Raw genomic sequence first — 21,695 nt, 5'->3', positions numbered from 1 at the left:
TTATGTTACGGTAACATATATTGAGCGAATTTCTAACAGTATTTTGTCTAGTTTATTATTTATTACACCTTTTTCCAAACTTACCGTGTTAAAGAGAAAATCGGCCGCCATCTTGAATTTTCCAATACATCGCTAAACACTGTATGCTTTTCGAGCTGAATAAACATGTTAAATTGAATAAAAACACGAAAATTATATCCAGTTTGGTAGAAAAGTAACTTATCTTATAACATTTATTTGTTATATATTTGTTTTTTGACAACTTTTTCGAATCTATGTGTACAGTAACTTATCTTATAACATTTATTTGTTATATATTTGTTTTTTGACAACTTTTTCGAATCTATGTGTACAGTAATACAAACCCCCAATTTCTTTTTGGTCAAATAACGCGGCAAATAAGTAACAAATAACGTATTTTTTTTAATGATTATTTCCTCAAAGCATTTTCTTTCACTTTCTTCGTATATATCTCAGGAATTTAGGAAAATTCGTCCCTGGAAAACTCGACCCCGGAAAACTCGTCCCCTTTTGCTAGATAGGAAAAATAGTCCCTTATTGAATAAACATCGATTGAAAACACATTTTGTGACCGTTCTTGAAGAAGATATTGTCTTTAAAAGAGAATACACATCCCATGATATTAAAAAAATATATATTTTTTTACTTTTTACTGTTGTTTTAAAAAAATTAAATTAATTTTTCTAAGTTTTTGTTTTCTACCTAGCTTTTGGTGTTTCAACTTATTTTAAAGAGTTTATTTAGTTAAAAAAAAAAAAAAGTAATGTCAAGTGTTACTTATGAACAAAAAATGTCCGACATAAGAGGATCACGTCTTAAGAATCTCGATAATTGCTCAAAAATAGAAAAGTAAAGAGGTAGATATAGTTTTAAAACGGCCCCCCTCCAAAAGAAAATAAATTTGTATATTTTTAGGTAATAATACACATCCCATAATATTTTTTTAAAGTATTTTTACTTGTTTACTGTTTTTAAAAAATTAAATTGATATTTGTAAGTTTTCCTTTTCTACCTAGCTTTGTAAGTTTTTGGTGTTTAAACTTATTTTAAAGAGTTTATTTAGTTAAAAAAAAAAATAACAAGTAATGTCGCACTCAACATTACTTAGTAATATTTTTTAATAATATGTTTACTCGTTTACTGTTGTTTTAAAAAAATTAAATTAATTTTTCTAAGTTTTCGTTTTCTACCTAGCTTTGAAAGTTTTTGGTGTTTCAACTTATTTTAAAAAGTTTATTTAGTTACAAAAAAAAAAAAAAAAGTAATGTCGAGTGTTACTTATGAACAAAAAATGTCCGACATAAGAGGATTACGTCTTAGGAGGAGAATTGCTCAAAAATAGAAAATTAAAGAAAATATTAAGGTAGATATAGTTTTAAAACGAGCCCCCCCCCCCCCCAAAAAAAAAAGAAAATAAATTTGTATATTTTAAGGTAAATAATATTTTTAAACATATTTTTAAATGTTTATTGTTTTAAAAAAATTAAGTTGATTTTTCAGAAAAAACCGTCCTCTCATGACGAATTCGCTTCTACGCATGCGTCATACGACGTCGTAACCTGATTTAGTTTAAAGATTAAAAAAAATAAACTAATTTCGTGTACGTCCTGGTAGGTCAGTTGGTTAGAGCGCTTGGTCATTATCTAAACGTTTTGGCTTCGAATTGTGGTGTGAGATGTCTTTTTTTTTTTCGATTTTTTAAATTTTAATATTGAAGCAGGGTTATTTAAGCCATTTTTCACGTAACGTTCGTTTTTCTGTTGTTTTTTTTTTTTACTTCGTTTATTCACCCCCGACCTACCACACACACACAAAAAAAAAACACCTGGCCAACGCCGGGTACCCACTGATTTTTTAAATTTTAATATCGAAACAGGCTTATTTAAGCCATTTTTCACATGTTTTTTTTTTTGGAGGGGGAGTATTTTTAAGATTTTTAAAAAAAGATTTAACGTTCGTTTTTCTGGGGGGGGGGGGGTTCCATCACATTCACGTTTTCTTTTTTGTTTTTGTTTTTCCGATTTTAAGAAATTTTAACATCGTTCGTTTGCCTTGCATTATTATTTTTTTTTTTTTTTGACTTTTTGAAGTTTTCACATTTTTTTTATAATATTTAAACAGGGTGATTATTTCGCTTATTCTTTTGTTTTGATTTACCCCCCCCCCCCCCCCCCGAGCACACACACCTCTAAACACCTGGGCAACGCCGGATATCCCTGCTAGTAATTATTAAAGGGTAAAAAAAACATACACACACACACACACACACACATATATATATATATATACACACACACATATATATATTTATGTACACATAAACATACATATACATATGCACACATGCACATATATACAAATATGTGCACATATATACATATATAAGCATATATACATATGTATACACACATGCACACACACATATATACATATATACACACACATATGCATATATATACACGCATACACACACACACATATATATATATACGAGGGGCGTGCAATAAGTAATGCCCCTGACCCACTTCCCATAGCAGTAGAGCAATGAAACTTGGCACAGTTATTAGTCTTTCTCTACGTAGGAACCACCCAGAATTATGCATTTCTCCCATTGTTTGATGCAGCTCTGGAGACCGTTTTTGTAGAACACCCCAGGTTGGTCCTCCAACCACGACATGACTTCAGAAATCAAGGATGCATCATCTGGGAAACGCTTTCCTTTCAAAAACAACTTCATGGCTGGGAAGAGGTGAAAGTCAGAGGGTGCAATGTCAGGAGAGTAGGGAGGATGGGGAAGGATTTCATAACCACACGCCTGTGCCTCTGATCTGGCGACATGCGAGTTGTGGACCGGAGTGTTGTCCTGCAGGAGGAGGGTACCTTTGCTGATCTTGCCCAGCCTTTTGATTTTGATAGCTTCATTTAATTTCCTCAAAAGTGAAGCATAATAGGCTCCTGTAATTGTGGTACCCTTTGCCAGGAAATCTGTCATCACTATTCCATCCTGGTCCCAGAAGACTGTGAGACTGTGACTTTGCCAGCGGAGGGCTGCACCCTTGCCTTCTTTGGAGGTGGTGAGTCCAAGTGCTTCCACTGCATTGACTGGGCTTTGGTCTCTGGCTTATAGTGATGGAGCAAGGTTTCATCCTGTGTAATCAGTCTTTTGAAAAACTTTGACTCATCTTTTTGCACATCTCCAAATTCATCCTCGAGCACTCGACGCGTTTTCGCTTCTGGAATGTTGTGAGCAACCTGGGAATCCATCTGGCAGACACCTTATGCATATGCAAATGGTCATGAATGATAGTTCCCACAGACCCTGTACTAATCTTGACATCTTGGGCTATTTGGCGAATAGTAATGCGTCGATCTTGTACCCCCTCTATGTAAATACCCCCGACAAACCCGATAAGCAGTAAAATCCCACCCCTTCACAGTTGAGATCCCGATATGTAAGAGAGCCTTCTACTCCAGTAGTTTCTTCCCCAGGACAGCTAGACTTTGGAATTCCCTTCCAGGTTCCTGCTTCCCCAACTGTACTGACATGCAGAAGTTCAAGTGTAACGTGAACCAACATCTTGCTGCCCAACTCCCCACCTAGTACTCCTGTAGCCTGTGTCCCTAATAGTAGCCCCCTACATCAAAGTGGCAATGTGTCTTGTTTGGGGTGAAAATGTAATAAAAAAAAATAAAAGTGTGGTCAGTGAGACCTTCCCTAACTCATCTAAATTGATAGACTGCCCCTCTCCCCCGTTTCATTCTGGTTTGTAAAGGAACTAGGGTTTGGCAGGCACCCTCTAAGTGGGGAGGGGGTCCTTTATATTTTGGCCAAGTAAACCTCTGGCACGCTTTGGGTAGGATTGAAACCGCTATCTAGAGTCGTTGAATCTTTACGGCTCCAGATGGACATTGTCTGAAGTTAGCGGTTTCAATCCTACCCAAAGTGTGCCAGAGGTTTACTTGGCCAAACCATGGTGAGACGACAACAACTACGGATGGCAGTGATTGCTGAGAATGCAGTTAGGAGAGTCCAAGTTCCTATCCATCGCGGTTACCACCTGATGAAGGCCAGAGGAATAATTGGCCAAAACGTTGTGAAAAACAACAACCAATAAAGATGAGAATAATAGTCCAAAATAAAAATAAATATATATATGTAATGCTCATCTCAAAAACTGAATTCCAATACGTGCACATACATAAGCATATGTACATATACACACATATATATATACACATACACACACACATATATATATATGCACACATAAACACATGCACATACATATACACACATACATATATATACACATACACACATATACATATGTATACATGCATATATATATACATACACATACACACACATACATGCATATACACACATATGCATGTACACATGTACAGGGACCTGACAATATTTTTCGGACATTTTAAAAAAAGTACTTCAAGGTGGTTATTAGTGCAAAAAACTTTTGAGATTGTAAGTACATAGTTGAGGAGTGAAAATTCACTACTAGTGTAATCATTTTTTGTTTGGCTTTCATAATTTTTGTTTTTTGTGATTTTTATGAAAACTTGTGCGATACTTTTTCGGACATGACAAAAAATCCTATTTTATTAAGAGTTATGTTCATGTATATGCTGCTGTGTGCCAATTTTCTTCTTGTGCACTTAGCTGTCATCATTAGAATCAATTATCTGTTCTATTCTACTGGCCAAACAATTAAGTTTAATGAGGTAAAATGCATTCAAAAAAAGTCGTTTGTTTGGGATGGAAGAAACAGGAAGATGGCCTCAGCATCAGAAGGATTGCCATGGATTTGAAGCTGCTAAAATCAACGGTCAAGTACATGCGGAAGACAAACTCTGAGCGGAAAAAGAAAAGAGGACAGAAAAGATCAATTGGCAAGAGGACTGAAAGGAGAATGAAGAGGACTGTGACACAGCTTTTGATATCTGGAGAAAAGTTACAGCAAGAAAAGTGAAGGAGAAATGTGAATTGGATGTAAACGTCAGAACAGTACAAAGAACGCTGCATAGGATTGGTTTTAGTATGCAAAGGCTAAGAAAAAAATTACACTAACAAAGAAACACAAAGGAGCAAGACTGGAGAGTGCTAAAAGGTGGTTAACAAAGCATGTTGACTTAAGAAGGTAATATTTACTGATGAGAAGCGTTTCAAGTTTGATGGGCCCGATGGATGGTGTACTTGGTCAAGAAGGGATGAGCCTGTTGTACTGAACAAACGACAGATGGGAGCAGGAGAAGTTATGGTTTGAGGTATGATCTTTGCTAATGGAAATATATGGTTGGAATCACTGGAAGGATGACGGAACAGTGAAAGCTATATTGCTGGATAAGAAAGCTCTACCAAGGATAAGAAGACAGAAGACAATTGCAGCATCCACGTGTCAAAACTCATGAAAGAACCGATGGCTAAAGTGATTATGACTATTTTGGAAAAAGCCCAGATTTAAATTTAACGGAAAATGTTTGGGAAATGCTTGCGCAACTTGTCTATGATTGACCTGAAATAACAAAAGAGGCTCAATCAGATGCCAAGAAAACAACTAATAGAAACACGTAGAGTTGGTCATTATGAAGATAGATTGATAAAATTAATCTATCAATAGTTATCATAGGTGCTACAGGGCTTATGAAGAAGAACCTGAAGTCCTACCTAACTAATATTCCTGGTGAACCAAGTGCAAAAGAGATCCAGATAATTGCAATTAAGGGAACAGCGAGGATACTAAAAAAAGCTCTCGGTTGGTTTCAATAAAAAGCGGGGCAATGTTGGCAGCTGGTTTGGCTGCCCCATACCCAGCATTACAATCTTCAAAGGAAGAAAAATGAAAAAAGAGAGATTGATAAAAGTTATTGAGAAGAAAGGTAATACTACAGACTATTAACAGTTTTTTAACGACGTCCAAAAAATAATGTCACGTGTGTTTCGTAAAAAAAATGATGAAAATTAAATATTTTTCCATTGTCTAATCGATTTTCTTCCATTTTTATTACAGGTATTGTCTTTATATGTTTATGCTATTCTATTGAAGGAATTTCGCCACTCTATCGTACTTGGAAAGTCAAATACTAAACTGTCCAAAAAATATTGTCGAGCTCGTGTACATGCATACATACATACATATACAGACACATATGCATACATGTACATAGATATACACCCCCACATACATGCATGCATACACACCCGCATATAACACACATACACCACACATATGTAACTACACACACACATATATACGCACACATACAATAAGAACATATATACCAAAAACAATTGAATTAAAAGTAATATAATAATCAAACTAATCAAAAACCTTGATTCCAATAAAGCAACTGGCCCAGACGGCAGTCCAATTATAGTGTTGAAAAAGCTTCGATCAGAACTTGCCCCCATACTTACAAAACTGTTTAAGCGTTGCCTTAAGGAGAAGTGCTTTCCAACACCCTGGAAAACCTCATCAGTATGCCCTGTATTTAAGAACTCAGGTGATAAGTTATCTCCCTTTCAGTACAGACCAATAAGTCTCTTGTGTGTCATGAGTAAGTTACTGGAATCCATATTAAATAAAGAAGTAGTCAACCAGCTCAGCAGAAATAACCTCCTTAGTGACACGCAATATGGTTTCCGTTCTGCTAGATCTACAGCTGATGTGCTAACAGTTATATCCAATATCTCTCGACAAAGGCTTCCTTTCTAGGGCAATTGCTCTTGACATATCAAAGGCCTTCGATAAAGTTTGGCATAAGGGCCTACTTCACAAGATTTCCAGCTACAGTATAATTGGAAATGTTTTCTCAATAATTAAATCATTTCTCTCTGATAGGTTCATAAGAGTAGTGGTTGATGTGTAGCAATCAGAGACCCACAGTATTAATGCTGGAGTCACCCAGGGGTCCATCCTGGGCCCAACTCTCTTCCTGATCTACATCAATGATCTCCCCAAACACATACTTAAATCATTCGTTTACATCTATGCTGATGACACGACCATCTATGGCAACACATCAAAGGCCGTAAATGACAAAGCTCTCTCTGATTCCCTCCCCTCTGATCTTGAGCGCGTGGTTCAGTGGGGGAAGAGATGGCTGGTTACTTTTAATGCATCTAAAACCAAGCTCCTAACTTTACATCATCAATGCTCTGTTCCTCATCTAGCATCAATTGAAATGGATGGCTCTCGTCTTGGGGAGGCTTCATGTTTTGACAAGCTTCTGGGTTTGACCTTTACTCCTGATCTGAAATGGAACATGTATATAAAGTCTGTTGCCGGGGCCGCTGGGAAAATGGTAGGATCCTTCTACCGCTCCAGAAGATATCTCACTACTGATGCAATTCTCTATCTCTATAAAAGCCAAGTACGTCCAAAGATGGAGTACTGCTGCCACATCTGGGCTGAAGCTTCGAAAAACAGCCTATCCTGACTTGACAAAGTACAAAATAGACTTCGAGGCTTAGTGGGGGATGCTCTCTTATCTTCCCTGCAATCTCTCTCCCACAGAAGAGACGTTGCAAGCCTGTCTTTGTTTTATCGTTATTTCCATGGCAAGTGCTCATCTGAGCTCCAATCTCTGGTTCCCCCTTGCAATCTGTTGCAATTTTTTGGGTATAATGGGGTATGATCCCACACAGTAGGACGATTCTATTTATAAACGATGCTGCTAAGAACCGACGAATCAAATTAATTCACGTTCTGCTACCAACCAATCAGAAACCAGAGTTGCTTCATAAATATTAAACCTTTTCTGGAGCAATTTCACATGTTCTTTTCCCGGGTTTCGACACGGTAAGAATATTTTGTTCTGTGGAACTGTCTACTACAAACAAGTCACCTCCCAGGACTTGTGTGTAACAGCGAACCATCTGAAACTGTTCTGAAACTCAAAATGGCTTACACTTCTAGAGGTTATGGGCCCAGCGTGTGTCTTTATTTCGATGGATCCGAATCAAAATTTGAATTGTGGCAAGTTAAATTTCTAGGATATCTGCGAGCCCGAAAGCTACACAAAGTGCTGAAGGCACGGCCTGAAAACAGAAACGACCCCGAATTCATTGAAAAGAACGCAACTGTCTTTGCGGAATTAATACAGTGTTTAGATGACCGAAGTCTATCACTGGTAATGAGAGAAGCCCTGGACGACGGCTGCAAAGCATTAAACATATTGAGAGAGCATTATTTATCAAAAGGAAAACCCAAAATTATTTCTTTATACACTGAACTGACCTCTCTAAAACGAATGGAAGCCAAAATTATTACTGATTATATTATAAGAGCCGAGACAACTGCAAATTTTTCAAAATGTCTGGTGAAGTTATAAGTGACAGTCTGTTAATTTCCATGGTCCTTAAGAGATTACCGAGTGATTTCAAGCCATTTACCACCGTGATAACCCAGAAAGAAAAACCCATGACTTTTAGCCAATTCAAGGTAGCACTCAGAAGTTACGAAGAAACTGAAAAAATGATCACAGAAAAAAACGAATCCACAAATATCATGAAATTTAAAAATACAACCAATACTATTAAGAAACTACCGAATATATGTCAACCTATGTCACGGTAATATATATTGAGCGAATTTCTAACAGTATTTTGTCTAGTTTATTATTTATAACACCTTTTCCCGAACTTACCGTGTTTAAGAGAGACGGATGCCATTTTGAATTTTCCAATAAAATCGGTAAACACTACATGTTTTTCGAGCTGAATAAACATGTTACATTGAATAAAAACACAAAAATTATATTCAGTTTGGTAGAAAAGTAACTTATCTTGCCTTTGATAACATTTATTTGTTATATATTTGTTTTTTTGACAACTTTTTCGAATCTCTGTGTACAGTAATACAAACCCAATATCTTTAATTCTCTATATTTTAGCGATTATCAATACCCCTAAGATGTGATTATTTCTCGTTCTCACGTAACACTCAACATGTTTTTTGTTTGTTTTCTGTGTTTTTTTTTTCTTTGCCGAATAAACGATTTCAAATAAATTAAACAACATAGTCGGCGAGGTATAAAAATCGATTTTACCCTTTTATAAACAACAGTAAATAAGTAAATTCTTTTTATATTAATATAAGAAAATATGCGGTCTCGTTTATGAACATAATAAACGCTTTAAAATAAGTGAAACCACTAAGAACTTAGCCAGTTAGGTAGAAAATGGACACTTAGAAAATCGATTTTATTTAAAAAAAACAAAAAACAAAAAAAATATTAAACAAGTAAAAATATTTTTTAAAAATATTATGGGGGGCTATAGTCTATTTTAAAAACCAATATCACCTTCAAGAACGATAATAAAATGTGTTTTCAATCGATATTTATTCAATAAGGGACCAGTTTTCCTACCTAGCGAAAGGGGGCGAGTTTTCCGGTGTCAAGTTTTCCGGAGTCGAGTTTTCCGGTGTCAAGTTTTCCGGAGTCGAGTTTTCCGGAGACGAGTTTTCCCGGGACGAATTTTCCTAAATTCTTTTTTCCCCCCCCCTCTAAATTATATTTAAAAAATATTAAAATTTATTATTTTCTTTTTAAAACCAAATCTCCCTCAGTAATTTCTTTAATTTTCTATTTTTTAGCGATTATCAAGACCCCTAAGATGTGATATACCGGACATTATTTTTCGTTCTCACGTAACACTCGACATGTTTTTTTCTTTACCGAATAAACGATTCCAAATAAATTAAACAACAAACAACATAGTCGGCGAGGTAGAAAAATCGCTTTTATCCTTTTATAAACAACAGTAAATAAGTAAATTGTTTTTATATTAATATAAAAAAAATATGCGGTCTCGTTTATGAACATAATAAACGCTTTAAAATAAGTGAAACCACTAAGAACTTAGCCACTTAGGTAGAAAACGGACCCTTAGAAAATCGATTTTATTAAAAAAAAACAACAAAAAAACATTAAACAAGTAAAAATATTTTTTAAAATATTATGGGGGGCAATAGTCTATTTTTAAAAACAATATGTCCTTCAAGAACGATCATAAAATGTGTTTTCAATCGATATTTATTCAACAAGGGACCAGTTTTCCTACCAAGCGAAAGGGGACGAGTTTTCCGAGGTCGAGTTTTCCGGAGACGAGTTTTCCGGAGACGAGTTTTCCCCCCCGGGACGAGTTTTCCTAAATTCGACAGAGTGATACGACTTGACAGAGCAAAGGAGCCAGGACTACAAAAATGTCCCCAAAACGGTTTCATACTCAACTGTGAACTCTCTGAGAGGTTAGTAAGTAAGTGTGAAAACAAATTGAAATATTTAAGTGTGAGATCCCCTCAGTGCGGCTCTTTATAAAAAGATTTTTTTCTTGCTATATGACCAGTGTTGCCAGGTTGGCTTTTTAAGGCCAAATTTCACGAATTTGGCCTTTTTAAAAGCAATTTGGCCTTCGAAATTTCTGTTTGGCCTTTTTTCAAATTTGGCTTCAAATTTGGCCTTTTTCTGATTTTATATAAATATTTTTATATCGTAATTATTAAAGAAAAAGTCATAATTAAGTAATTTAAAAAGTAGTTTGGATGTCAAAACTTGTAGGTTTTTGAAATGTTGGCTTTGTTTTTCGATTCATAGAATTGCATGAGAAAAACAGCCCCTGAATCATCAGCTAACATTTGTCATATCAGAAAAATATCTTTTTCTAAAGACTTAGCCCCCCCCCCCCCCCACGCACTGAAGGAATCTCACATCTATTGTTTTAATTTGTTTTCACACTTACTTACTAAACGTTTATATGGAACCTCTCAGAGAGTTCATAGTTGGGTATGAAACCGTTTTGAAAACTTTTTTTTAGTGCTTTAGCTCTGTCCAGTCAGGTCATTCAGTCACTGAGTATATCTCCTCTGAAATAATTAATGTTTGTATTTTTCATTTGAAATTCTTTAAACCTAGTACTTTGAAATTAATTAAAGCAATTTATGGAAATTTATGGAAATTTGAAAACTTATAACTGTTAAACTATCTCTCAAATGGCTATTTAAAGTTGTATTTAAAAAGAAATGTTTCAAAATAATCACATACTTTTTCCTGAGTAAGTCCCAAAGTTTCATTAAAAATCAATAATTATAGATTTTTCTAACTATCTTGGATTAATAGACACATTTGTCTTAACAATGATGCATAGATTTTCGTGGAAACAAAGTCTACTTTTAGAATTATGACTAAAATTAAATTTATTAAGAGATATTTTAAGTTTAACCCCCCCCCCCCATGAGTAAATTTGGTATTGTGGCGACTGAAATAATTCTTCTCTAAGAATATGATAAATAAAAAGAGTAGACAAATAGGAACTTATGTACAAACTGTATCCATAAAAATGGCATGGCTAGCAAAAGCAAAAATTGTAAAATTGGTTAAATGTGGAAAAAAATAGCAGGAGTGAAAGATATAGATAAAAATCTCATGAATTAATGAAAATCTTGGATGCAATGTATAAAGGGAAAACATAACTTGGTAAATTAAAAATAAATGTTTAAAAGCAGATGTGGAGTCTCAGCTAATAACCAATTACCTTTCAATACTGATAGCATCTTAGAAATCTGTCGATTATACTAGCATATTTATTCATTTTAAGTGTTTTTTCAGATTTCATATATAATACTAAATAGATGTTACTTTCAAAGCATTAATTATGTCATAATCTTTAAATTCTTCTAAACTGGAGCATATTTTTGCTATGGGAGATAAATTCTGTGTTTTTTACTTTTTAAGGCGATTTCATCTGGTTTTACGATTTTGCCAGTCAGACTTAGAGATAGAAAAAAGTTACCTACCCTAAAAAGTTATGATGGCCCAAAAATGGAGGATCATTTTATGTTTAATTTATATGCAAACTAATTAATTATAAAATATTTTTTTTCGGGATGTTCACACGTAATGATTTGAAAAACTTAGAATCACATCTTTAGGAGGGTGTTGCGGGCCAGGATATAAATACCCTAACTCGCTACAAAAGAAAATAATGAAACGAATGGAAAGAAGGAAAAAAAAAACTCAATTGCTGGATACAATAAACATGTTGTTTATTTTCTGTCGAAAATAAAAGGTTTAAGGTGGAACAAGTGTTCATTCAGTCATTGACGACTAAACGCGTGGAAAAGAAAGGAATGAAGTAGAGGACGAGAAATGGCAGTCCCGCATGTAGAAAGGGAAAGAGAGAGAGAGAGAGAGAGAGAGAGAGTGTGTTGGCCTCAGCAAAGCCGTGTGTTCATAATAGCAGTCATCCACATGGAAAAGTCTTCAAGCCAAGAACTGTGGATGCAAACTTGCCTGGTTGACAAACCAAGACAAAAAGGGGAGAAAAAGGAAGTTGAATGGTTGTGTTGACTTTTATATCGGGGTGAGTGTTCTGACTGCGCATGTCTAGAATTCCTTTCAGGGGAAGTGACGTTTCCCATGTGTGCATACATGTGTGCATATGGTGCGTACATGTGTGTACGTTAGTGTGTGTGTGTGTATGCACATGAATGTGAGTGTATATACATGAACGTGAATATATGTACGTGTCTGTGCGTATGTGCGTGCGTACATGTGGGTGTGTGTATATGAGGAAAAAAACATATTCGAACAAGGGATAGCTGAGGTCCTCATCTACTTTAGAATATATATATATAATTTGATTTTAATTTGATAAACTTCTTAGTGTTCTCCTGGTGCTTATCCATAAAAATACACACGTGAAAATATGAAAGTACTGTAGGTTTGCAACAACAGATGACACATACAAATTTATTGTCTTGACTATTAGCCACTATCTTATGCAGCTTTAGAACCACATTTTCGACACATTTAGTCGTTATCATAAAATTCTTCATTTCCTCCTAGAAGCAACACCATCACAATCGCAGCATCTTTAGAGAAAGTAGTTCCTACTTCCCCCCTAAATAATAAGTCCTTCTACCGCCCTCAGTCAAAACTGGGAGGAAAAATACAACTTCTACAGATATTGTGCTTGCACCTCTCGTAACTGGATCATAAATTCATAGGCATAGTATGATCTTTTCATTTCCCGATTCAAAAATAATAAATTCTCCCTTCTCAAATACTGCCCATTCTCATTGGTTGAGAGCTGACAATTTGATTATTCTGGAATCTACCTCTTAATACATAGAGAAATGCTCCAGAACTTTTCAAATATGGCGATACGACAGGCAATCGTTTTAAAAAATAAACCAAATACAGACATAACCTCTCATAAACAGAAAATTAAATACTAATGACCTTACACTTACCTATGCACACATTAACAACACGCTACTATCGCCCCCCCCCCCCCCCTCAACAAAAACAAACCCTGAAAAAATATGTACGGGTATCATTTTTTATTTTTCGATTTTGGAGTTATTTTTTTTTACACTGCCATCCCCCAATTTTTTTGTTGCTTTATAGTATTTGCGGGTGAGTATCCTGAAAACGATTATCAAAGTTACATTTGAGGCAAATACTTTGACACCGCCCTCACAAAATGGACGTTAGCTGTTATGTTTGATTTTAGACAAATTATACTTCCTGTGGAGTATTTTGTTTACTTCTCTTTTCCGAACTCTTTAAATCAGTGGTCGCCAGATTTGTACGCATGCTTGAGGAACAAATCTAATTCTATCCGACCGACACTGTCCCCCCCCCTAATTTTTTGTTAGTTTATAGTATTTGGGGGTGGATATTCTAACAACGTTATCAAGGTTAAATTTGGGGTAAATATTTTGACAACCCCTTCCTTACAAAATGGAGTGTCTATTCTGATAGCCATTCTTAACATGGGGGGGGGGGGGTTGAGGTGTCTATTCCGAAAACCGTTCTTAACATAGAGAGGTTGGGGAGTCCATTCTGAAAGCTGTTCTTAACATGAAGAGATTGGGTGTGTCTATTCCGAAAGCCATTCTTAACATGAGGAGGTTGGATGTTGGGCAACAACAACAACAACCTTACTTTAATTTTTTACGGGTGGGGGGGGGGCATGCTTCCACTGGGCAACACCAGTTAATGGGTCCTGCTAGTATTTAAATAATTTAAGTTAATAATCTTGTAAAAACATAATTCTAGTTATGCTTTTTAAATGCTATTCTGTTAGAAATGGGTGATCACCGTATGTATATGCGAGACTGATCTCTCACTCTGAATTCTAAAATAATTGTTTTACCCAAGTTTTTCAAAACGTAATTGTCTAAAAAAGTAGATATACCTGTTATTTTTTGGGGACGGGAGCACCTTAGTTCTCATCTACAAATTTACCGACTTTTCCTTAAATTATTTAATATTAAAATAGTACTAAATATTCTTTAACGTTTTCTTGTATAATGTTAAAAATATCTAAACTGTAGAATGTATTGTAATGAAATTATTTGCCTAAATATTAAAAATAAAACAGTTCCCTATTAAAGTAAAACCGAAAAATATTCTTTGGGAGGGGGGGCAAAACATATTTTTCAGTTTCAATTTCATAGGTAACGTTTTTGCCAAGAAACCCGACAAAACTAATACAGAAAAAAAAACTGTTTAAACACTTCAATATAGTCAATTTTTCTTTAATTTTCAATTTGGCTTTTTTTTGGTCTTTTTTTTTACCAAGAAATGTAACTTCGCTTTTGAATTTAGCCTTTTTGGGCCTTTTTTCCTGGAAAATTTGGCTTCAAAAATTTATTTAGGTCTGGCAACCCTGTATATGACAAATGTTAGCAGATGTTGATTCTGGGCTGTTTTTCTCATGAAAATCCGTGAATCAAAAAAAAAAAAAGACAAATTAAAAAAAAAATCCACAAGTTTTGACATCCAAGCTACTTTTTAAATTACTTAATTGTGACTTTTTGGCCAAATTTGAAAAAAAAAAAAAAAAAAAGCTGAACAGAAATTTTTAAGCCAAATTCGCAAAAAAAAAGGCCAACCTGGCAACTCTGGCCCTGTGCTTAATTTATTTTGTTTACTGTATGTTAAGTATGTTAACCGGTCTTACTAAAAACGTACGTCTACTTTATGTCCGTCTAATTGCTGCTGCTCCTGATGATTAAGAAGCAACTTCTTTAAAGACACTTCCGATTTTTGCTAGTGGAAATTATCGTGTGCTATTTAAAAACAATATATATATTATCTTTGTTAAAGAAAATATAATAATGTTCGGACAAGTGATCTTTTCCTAAGAATTTGTAAAATACAATAACAGATCTGCATAAAAAAAAATTAGAATTATATTTAGTAATTTACACTAGTTTTGGAGATTCAAAAACAAGAAAAAAATCGAGTTTTCGACCATTCGCATGCTGTTTGTTTTGTTTTTGCGTTAAAGATTTTTGTAAAAAAATGCTTTTTTTTTCTTTTTTATTTTCAGAATTAGGGAAATATTTTAAAAAATAATAATAAAATACGAGTCAAAAGTAAAAAGGAAAACACTCTAGCCTACAAAAATGCCAGGACGGTCCCATCGACATTTTCAAGTACGGGCGCCTCGGGCGACTAGCAGTTATCTAATGCCTTTCGAAGTATTCTAAAACGGTTTTTAGTCATATGTAAAATACATAGGAAAAGAAAAAAATACGTAACGGAAGATTAGGTGACTACTGACTCGGTGTGGGCAAATAAAACGCTATTGTTTCAGTTGTTTTTTTGTTTTTTTCACTGTTTTGTTTTCGTTTTTAGTATTATATTATAATACTTATAAAAATACATCACTTTATGAAATATTTATTTATATTTGGCAAGGTTGACTTGAGATGTCCACAAGATAGTGACTGTGAACGAATGTAAAAAATGAAAATGGAACGGAACGCACATTTAAGCGAAACGAAATTATCGCGTCAATAATAATAAGTGTGTATTAATTTTTAACTAATCTATACTTGTTATGAATATGTTAAAAAAGACACGGTAGTGTTTACTTTTGTTTATGTTTTTTTTTTTTTGTTTTCTTAAGGGGTTTTGGGGTCGCTGACAACGAGTCTGATATTCACCCCCCGTTGTAAATTTACCGTTTGCATGGTATTAACCCCTGAACGCTTGGACTACGCACGAGCGCGCGGTAGCCTACACAAATTTACATTGGTCGTCGCTCGTCGACAAGTACTTTTCCTAATATTAATGCGTGCGTGTTGTTTTCACTGGTCGCCATGCGTTGTTTTTGCGCGCGCGGAAACAACACATGGCGACCAGTGAAAACAACACGCACGCATTAATATTAGGAAAAGTACTTGTCGACGAGCGACAACCAATGTAAAAATTCTGATACACCTAGCACTACACTGGATAATAAACGCATTAATATCAGGAAAAGTACTTGCTTGTCATCACAAATCGTTTTATTTTAGGTGCACAGGAAGTTTTGCAGAATTCCTTCCCTTGTTGCCGTCACAATAATTCTTTCTTGTCAAATAGATTTAAATCATTTAAAAACAAAACAAACAAAACAAATTTAAGAAAAAATCTACGTAAGTTATAAGTTTTTAAATAATCTGAAAATATGGATGTTATGAAGAGAATAACATTCTTATTTGTAAAACTAATTAATGATTGTTGATTTGTTATACAAACATGCAAATATACGGCATCACTACATCTGGTTATGTTTTATTTGTATGTATATGCAGTGCGTGCCTTAATCGCCAGATTTCATATCAGCTAACTAAAACTTGCCGTCAGTGGCACTCAGTAGTCGCTATTTTTGGAGACTCTGAGCGGAATGTAAATCAAGATATTCCGAGATCAATTTGTCTTAATCCGTGGCAGCTGTAGCTCATTTAGCACGGCGCCCGAAATATAAGAAAATAATGTTTTACTTTTGATCTTTATTATGACTATCCTGATTGTTGACATTAGATACCTCCAACACTCAAGTTTTAACCCCCCCCTATAAGTAACACGACGTGATTGTAATTTAATTTAATATTATCATCCTAACTTTTTTCCCATTTAAAAGAAAAAGCTTCAAATAAACTGCTAATCTGTGTTTTAATTTTTTACAAAAACCATGAAAATGCGAGACTGTTTTTATTAAATTGTTAGGTGAAAGTACCATCGCTATTTTTGGTAAAATTTTACTTTAAGGCCCGTCTCACGTTCGTATAGAAGAAAATGTTTTTTTTGTAGATTTCAGTGTGCTGAAAAAGAATATGAAAACCGTTTCCGTCGGAAATTTACCGTTTGCATGGTATGAACCCCGGAAGGTTGGAAGTACGCGCGAGCGCGCGCAAACATAAGCGAGCGTTTTCAATGGCGGAATCGCGCGCGCACTCGCGTACCTGACGGCGTTTTCAATAATAATGCTTGGCGGAAAATTTCAAAGTAGATGAAAAACAAGAAAAATAAAACAACTTTGCGGGGGAGGGGGGGATGTCGGAAAGACCCTTTTTTTGTGGCGGACAAATTTTTTTTTTTTTTTTTTTTTTTTGAGAGGGGGGGTTAAGTTGAAATAGCATTAATAATCTCGGAATGACTTTTTCTTTTTTTTTTTCAGTGGCGGAGTGGCGGACAAATTACTTTTTGGGGGGGGGGATAAGTCGGAATCAGAATGATAAAAAATGTCAAAATTATACACTTACATTATCTCCGTTGTTGGCAAATGTTCCTTGGCGCGTGTAACCGGTGGCTGGGTGGGTGCTATAAAAAAATATAACTTCCGGCGCAAATTAAACCCCACACCCCCACCCACCCCAATATATACGCGGAAGAATATCAATTAAAGAATTTTCGAATTTTTCGAAATTATTGATTCTTTCTACAAATAATGGTAAATATCCAGATAGGTTACTACAGAACACCGACCACTCTAATTTGTTTTTTTATAGGTAATTGAGGTCGCTGACAGCGAATCTGATAGTCAAACTTGGGGCAAATTTACCGTTTGCATGGTATTTACCCCTGAACCCACGAACTACTTTTCACCATTTTGCAGCTTCCGTTTATGCTACGCGCATGCACGCTGTAGCATAAACGACGGCTTCACCAAGCAAACTACGTTCGGGGGGGGGGGATTTTTGGGTAGAAAATTTAAAATTAGCTGAAAAAGAAATAAAACAAGAAAAGGAAAGCACTCCAAGTTGGGGGAGGGGGTAATTTATCTTTTTTTTTTGTGTTTTTTTTTTTTTTACCTGAAACATAGAATTTTCAAAAAGTAACGCACCGACATTTACCAATTAGAACACCATTTAACATTTTCCGAAGATTTTACTGTGTACATTGGGGGCGCGGATGTGATGTTGGGCCATTATGTGGACCTCAAATATAAACAAGTGTCTACGATAACGCAAAACCATATAACGAAATAACGCAAAATATATGAAAATCAAAACATTTATTGTATAAAAAATATATCAAAATATAATTTTAATGTATTCATATAATTTCTTTTCAGTGAGTGATTCAATTAATAAATATGATAAAAACATTTATAATTTTTTTTTTTTTTTGTACAGAGATTGTATGAAAATGTATCAAATATAATTTTGAATGAGCGATTATTCATAAATATAAAAACATTTATAATTTTTTTTTTGTACAGAAAGATTGTATGAAAATGTATCAAAATATAATTTTAGATGAGTGATTCAAAAACATTTATAATTTTTTTGTACAGAAAGATTGTATGAAAATGTATCAAAATATAATTTTAAATGAGTGATTCATAAATATAAAAACATTTATAATTTTTTTTTTGTACAGAAAGATTGTATGAAAATGTATCAAAATATAATTTTAGTTTGTCAACTGAAAACTAAAATACATGTCGGAAAGACTTTTTTTTTTTTTTGCAGTGGCGGACAAAACACTTTTTTAGGGGTGGGGCGTTAACCTAAAAGAAAATGGCAAAATCATCCATTAATTTTCTTCATCGGTTGATTCATCCATGATTGGGAGGGGAGGCTCCACTCGCTGACGTGGACGTTGGGGGGGATAGAGGCGTGCAGCATGAAGAAAAAAATGATGGAGAATTCCATCTTCGCCATATTCCTTCACAAATAAATATCTGGCCAAGTATTGGTATAAATATTTGCTTCGAATACCAGGGCGCTTAACCCATTCTTTAATGTCTCTCCATAGGCGCTCTATGTTCTGTGTGTGAACATCGCAGTTGGCTGGGTCGACGAAATTTTCTGAATGGTTCACCATATAGTGAGTGTAACCGTGGTCTTTGAGCGAATGGTAGGCACCCCACCGGTCACTCATTATAGTCGACCCAGCACGTATATATTTTAATATAATTGGGAGGAGAGTCCCTCGATCCCTCGTTTCACCGACAGGTCCTACCAGTGGAATAACAAATTTTTTTTTGCTATGTCTCTCTATCCCACCAAACAGCCAAATTTGTGATAAAGGACGGCCTTTATTGTACTTGGCATGTACCACTAAAGTCTCGTCTATTTCGACAATGACATTAGCGCCACCGATGGCTTCTTGTTCTGAAAACCAAAAATCTGTAACTTCACTGCAGAACGACCGCCAGTCAACAGACGTTTTGGTTGATATTTTTAAACATTTAACCATTGTAGCATGGTCCCAATGCTTGCTAAGCCAATGGTTAACAAATAGAATTATTTTCCAGGGTGCAATTCGGCAGTCTTGAAGGAATGTTCCTTTATAGTCACTCGTGGTGAAGTTACAATATCTTCTTTTTTTCGATTTTGGAAGAAGATAACTCCCTCGGCATCTCCACTGACCCTTGTCCTCTCTAAAGGTGCACTCTTTGCTGCATGTATCGCATCTAATGTTGCATGCGAGAACGCCATGGCTTCTCAGAAATTTTAATGACTCTTTATCATTATTATAAAAAAAATGTATGGTTTGAAAATAATCTAACGTGCAATCTGTACAAGCAGCCATATTTTTAATTAATAATCTCCCGTGGGAGGCGAGGGGTGCGGGATAAGGGTTAGCCTCGAACCTTCAGTGCGCATGGGTGAGAGGGGGCTAATTGTAGCAACAGAAAACTAATTCATTGAAAAAAAAATTACTCTTCTAATTACCTGATTAATTATTTATAGAAAGAATCAATAATTTCGAAAAATTCGAAAATTCTTTAATATTCTTTAATCTTTAATATTCTTCCGCGTATATATTGGGGTGGGTGGGGGTGTGGGGTTTAATTTGCGCCGGAAGTTATATTTGTTTATAGCACCTACCCAGCCACCGGTTACACGCGCCAAGGAACATTTGCCAACAACGGAGATAATGTAAGTTTATCATTTTGACATTTTGGGTTTGTATTACTGTACACATAGATTCGAAAAAGTTGTCAAAAAACAAATATATAACAAATATATGTTATCAAAGGCAAGATAAGTTACTTTTCTACCTAACTGGATATATTTTTCGTGTTTTTATTCAATGTAACAGGTTTATTCAGCTCGAAAAGCATACAGTGTTTACCGATGTATTGGATTTAGTTTATTATTTATAACACCTTTTCCCAAACTTAACATGTTAAAGAGAGTGTCGGGCGCCATTTTGAATTTTCCAATACATCGGTAAACACTGCATGTTTTTCGAGCTGAATAAGCATGTTACATTACAATATAATAATAATACAAACCCATGTTAAACTATTCCGACTTATCCCCCTCCAAAAAAAAGTAATTTGTCCGCCACTCCGCCACTGAAGAAAAAGAATTGTTTTTAAAAAAAAAAAGTATTTCCGAGATTATTAATGCTATTTCAACTTAACCCCCCCCTCTCAAAAAAAAAAAAAAAAAAAAATTTGTCCGCCACAAAAAAAGGGTCTTTCCGACATCCCCCCCTCCCCCGCAAAGTTGTTTTATTTTTCTTGTTTTTCATCTACTTTGAAATTTTCCGCCAAGCATTATTATTGCTCTGAAAACGCCGTCAGGTACGCGAGTGCGCGCGCGATTCCGCCATTGAAAACGCTCGCTTATGTTTGCGCGCGCTCGCGCGTACTTCCAACCTTCCGGGGTTCATACCATGCAAACGGTAAATTTCCGACGGAAACGGTTTTCATATTCTTTTTCAGCACACTGAAATCTACAAAAAAAACATTTTCTTCTATACGAACGTGAGACGGGCCTTAAAGTAAAATTTTACCGAAACTGGAGACGCCATTTAATTTCACGCACCTGCTGTCCAAATGCAAGGGAGATAACATTATTTGAAACTATGCCCAAAGCATGAAATTAATAACAAAAAAAGGTGATAGTGCAGAGAGTGATCCGCGCTATTTTTTAAATCGTATTTCCAAGTTTAATTAAAGTTTTATATATTTTTTTCATTCAATTCTAAGGTTGAAGTACAAAACACCCTCCCATCCCCATGTTAAGAATAGCTTTTTAAATAATAACGTTATTATTTACGTCCGGATCACTCTCTGCACTAGTACCCCAAAAAATTAAAGTGGAGAACGATTACTTCCGGAAATCGAAAGAATAAATTAAACTAAAACAAAAAAAGTATTTTATAAAATCCAATGTTCCTTTCATTACAAAATTGTTTTATTTAAATTATATTTTCTTACGCAAACTTTTCACAATGTTTTTACAGTTATATTTCGATTCCCAAGTAAAAACAAACAAACAAACAAACAAACAAAAAAACAATAAAAATCAACCCCAATTCTTCGTTAAAAAAAACAAAAAAAACAATCATTTAAATTTATTTGTTGTTGAAATTTCAAACTTGCTTTAATTCAATAACATGTTTAAAAT

At 34.9% G+C, this 21,695-nt stretch overlaps 1 non-coding gene across 1 annotated transcript; it reads left to right on the top strand.

Annotated features, from left to right (window-relative positions):
- The first annotated feature begins 16,670 nt into the window (after positions 1-16,670).
- LOC145259405 (U11 spliceosomal RNA) lies at positions 16,671-16,800 on the top strand. The gene has a single exon (XR_013864165.1). It is a non-coding gene; the product is annotated as a U11 spliceosomal RNA (small nuclear RNA).
- The last annotated feature ends 4,895 nt before the right edge of the window (positions 16,801-21,695 follow it).

Source organism: Euprymna scolopes, chromosome 34 (genome assembly GCF_053919585.1).
Source record: "Euprymna scolopes isolate OS-2025 chromosome 34, ASM5391958v1, whole genome shotgun sequence".
In the NCBI taxonomy this organism is placed as follows: Eukaryota; Metazoa; Mollusca; class Cephalopoda; order Sepiida; family Sepiolidae; genus Euprymna; species Euprymna scolopes.
The sequence above is the reverse complement of the archived record's forward strand: the minus strand, read 5'-3'. Positions and strand labels throughout refer to the sequence as shown.